Source organism: Polyodon spathula, unplaced genomic scaffold (genome assembly GCF_017654505.1).
Source record: "Polyodon spathula isolate WHYD16114869_AA unplaced genomic scaffold, ASM1765450v1 scaffolds_2963, whole genome shotgun sequence".
Taxonomy (NCBI): domain Eukaryota; kingdom Metazoa; phylum Chordata; class Actinopteri; order Acipenseriformes; family Polyodontidae; genus Polyodon; species Polyodon spathula.
In genome coordinates, this window is record NW_024474428.1 from 1 (window position 1) to 3,236 (window position 3,236).

The 3,236-nt window shown below is 39.1% G+C and overlaps 2 non-coding genes across 2 annotated transcripts; both read left to right on the forward strand.

Moving 5' to 3' along the window:
• The first annotated feature begins 844 nt into the window (after window positions 1-844).
• trnai-uau lies at window positions 845-917 on the forward strand. The gene has a single exon. It is a non-coding gene; the product is annotated as a tRNA-Ile (tRNA).
• A 533-nt stretch (window positions 918-1,450) lies between these two features.
• Window positions 1,451-1,522, forward strand: trnaw-cca. The gene has a single exon. It is a non-coding gene; the product is annotated as a tRNA-Trp (tRNA).
• The last annotated feature ends 1,714 nt before the right edge of the window (window positions 1,523-3,236 follow it).

A 3,236-nucleotide genomic window follows, 5' to 3' on the forward strand; every position in this document is an offset into this window, starting at 1 on the left:
TAATCACAGGCAGTTTTCTCACCGGTTGACAATTCCAATAATCTGTCTCTCTTTAAAATGCATATGAAATCGTGGGAGGCGCTGTGCGACTTTTTCGACAGACTGCTGCTTCTCTCACCAGAGTAAACTGCCATGAAACACAACGCCATGTTTCCACGTGGTTTCAAAACGGGGACCATTCGCGTGTAGGCGAACGTCATAACCACTACGCAACAAAAGCAGTTTGCTTGCATTCGCCTGTGCTGTAACTGAGACCGTCTTCTGCTACAGTGTTGCTAGTGCGCGACTCGGCAATGTATGTTTAAAGGGCAATAGACAAAGCAATCGTTAAGTTGCATGTTTCCATAAACACATTTCAAACTGATCATTGGAAATGTTTAACAATTAGGATATATATATATATATATATATATATATATATATATATATATATATATATATATATATGTGTCTATTTATTTATTTATTTGTCTTCTCAGTGATCTGTTATTTGCAATATTAAATAAAGTTAATACATTAAATAGTACAAGTTTTGATTCAGAGTATTTTTCAAAGCTTTCAACAAATAATCTATTTTCATAAACAATAATGCAATCTGTGTAGCTATACTTAGATACTCTCTTGTTTTTACGTAAATTTTGCAAAGCACCTTTACACATTTTACTATGTATATGGGGCGAGCTATAGAAAAAAAAGAAAAAAAAATACATGATTTGTCGATTGAATAAATGTTAGCCTGTGTTGGGCTGGCAAGTTTAATTCTTGAAGACAATGCCGAAGGGTCTGATTAACATTGAGATGTTACATGTAGACAATAATGTAGATTATTTCACTGTCCTGTGTAGGTTCCATAGTGTAGTGGTTATCACGCCTGCTTTATAAGCAGGAGGTCCTGGGTTCGATCCCCAGTGGAACCATTTGAGCTTGTTTTTAAATTATATTAGTCCCTGCTCAAGACAAAGTCCCTTGGTGTTGGCCGATCGTTATATTGATGATCTAAGGTGCCTGCTCCCATCGTATATGCAGGATTATTTATTCACACGTAAATACATACACATTTATTTCTGTTGCTGGTACATTCAGGCAATGCATTATTGCATTCTGCCACGTCATTAAATGAGCAAAGCCCATGTGCCAGTGCGCGTTCAGTGGAGACGCCCTAAGAGTATAAGTCTTCTGTGTCACTCAATACTGCCAGTTTCTCCCTGTTGCTGATATACTGATGAGCAATAAAGATCTTTCTAAAAGCAAATCACATTGTTACTTTTAAAGCAAAGAATCAACACACTTCTGACAACTTCATAGCACTGCTGGCTAAAACATACTTTTAGTAGGCTGTTTCCCTTGAACCTGGTGATGCCGAGTGTTTTCCTATTAGCAGCGTTGATAGCATGTGTTTGGCACGCTTGCTGTGCAGTCTAGCATTGCATAACAATCCTCCCTGCACCGGGACCTCGTGGCGCAACGGTAGCGCGTCTGACTCCAGATCAGAAGGTTACGTGTTCAAATCACGTCGGGGTCAAAGCCCTCTTTGTTTCTATTCCACGCTCTCTTATTTTAAAGTGTTTGGATTTGAATCCGTCTGCGCATTTATCTATACAGTTTATCCTACACAATGTATTGATTGCAGCCATCAAACAGAAATGTATTGTATTGCTATTGATTGGTAGGGTTCATTTTTCGCTGCACAACAAATGAAAGTGACTCCTAAGTAAATGTTGGCCAGTCTTCAATGACATAGTTGAGTAATAAAGTCATATCAACCCTTCCATGCATGAGATATTGCAAATAGCTACACAGATACTAGTTTTGAAGAAATGTAAATTACAGCAAGTAATATTTTAGACCTTTAAGCTTAACAGACATTTAAGAATTAAAAACAAAGATATAATACAAAGGGGCACGTAGTCTGCAGCATTTGTACCTGCGCAGGGATACCCAGACGCTTTCAAATCCACGGCCACGATCACGCTGTGCACAGTGTCAACATCTATAAGCATATCGCAGACAAAGAACAAATACAAATATTGCTCATTTTTAATATAACATTGACTCGAAACCGCAATCCCTGTTTCAGGAAGCCAGTGACTTATCCTTTAGGTGACTGGGGAACTTTCATATGGATACTAGTTAACAGGACAGTACACGACCGAGGGAAGAAAGCAGTTATTTTACTGTCGTTTCATTGCCATATGATATTGTGCATCTTCAGAATATACGGGAATCCTGAAAACAGCATTTTAACATGTGAACGAAGCAATCACTCATTTTAATTAGCACACGGATTCACCTCTATTGAGAATTACAGTTGTTGATTGACTTGCAAAGTAAACGTTTTAGAGCTCCATTTTTTTAAGAACGTTCAAGCGCTGCCTCACATGCAGCAGATGGCAGTATTTACCTGTTTCCAGTGGGTTTCCCTTTTCGTCTTTCTGGGCACAAAGGAAACAAAAAAGTAATTTGTAAAGAATATAACTTGGGAGAAAACTGAACAACGTTTTACAGCTCAATTGAGGAATTGAATGTGTCCAGTAACCGTCTATATTTCAGTATATCCTTGACTGTGAATATAAGTACAATGTCTTGCCATCAGTTAATCTTTTTTTGTTTGTTTTGTTTGAAATACTTTTCCAAGAGAAGAAAAACAAGCTAGCAGAGGATGGTTTCAATCCATCAACCTCTAGGTTATGAGCCCAGCACGCTTCCACTGCGCCACGCTGCTACGGCTGTGGTTTCATTGAATTACCAGCACAAGAAAAACAACTAAAGCGCAGTCATCGTTTTAACCAGCGACACGGCAGTGACCGGACTGAACTTTGAAAACCTTACAAATCAGAGATGATCTGTTTTTATTTATCTTTTCACCGAAATACCTCGTACAGAGCATGCAACTTCTCTGCCAAATTTAATCACAGGCAGTTTTCTCATCGGTTGACAATTCCAATAATCTGTCTCTCTTTAAAATGCATATGAAATCGTGGGAAGCGCTGTGCGACTTTTTCGACAGACTGCTGCTTCTCTCCCAGAGTAAACTGCCATGAAACACAACGCCATGTTTCCACGTGGTTTCAAAAAGGGGACCATTCGCGTGTAGGCGAACGTCATAACCACTACGCAACAAAAGCAGTTTGCTTGCATTCGCCTGTGCTGTAACTGAGACCGTCTTCTGCTACAGTGTTGCTAGTGCGCGACTCGGCAATGTATGTTTAAAGGGCAATAGACAAAGCAATCGTTAA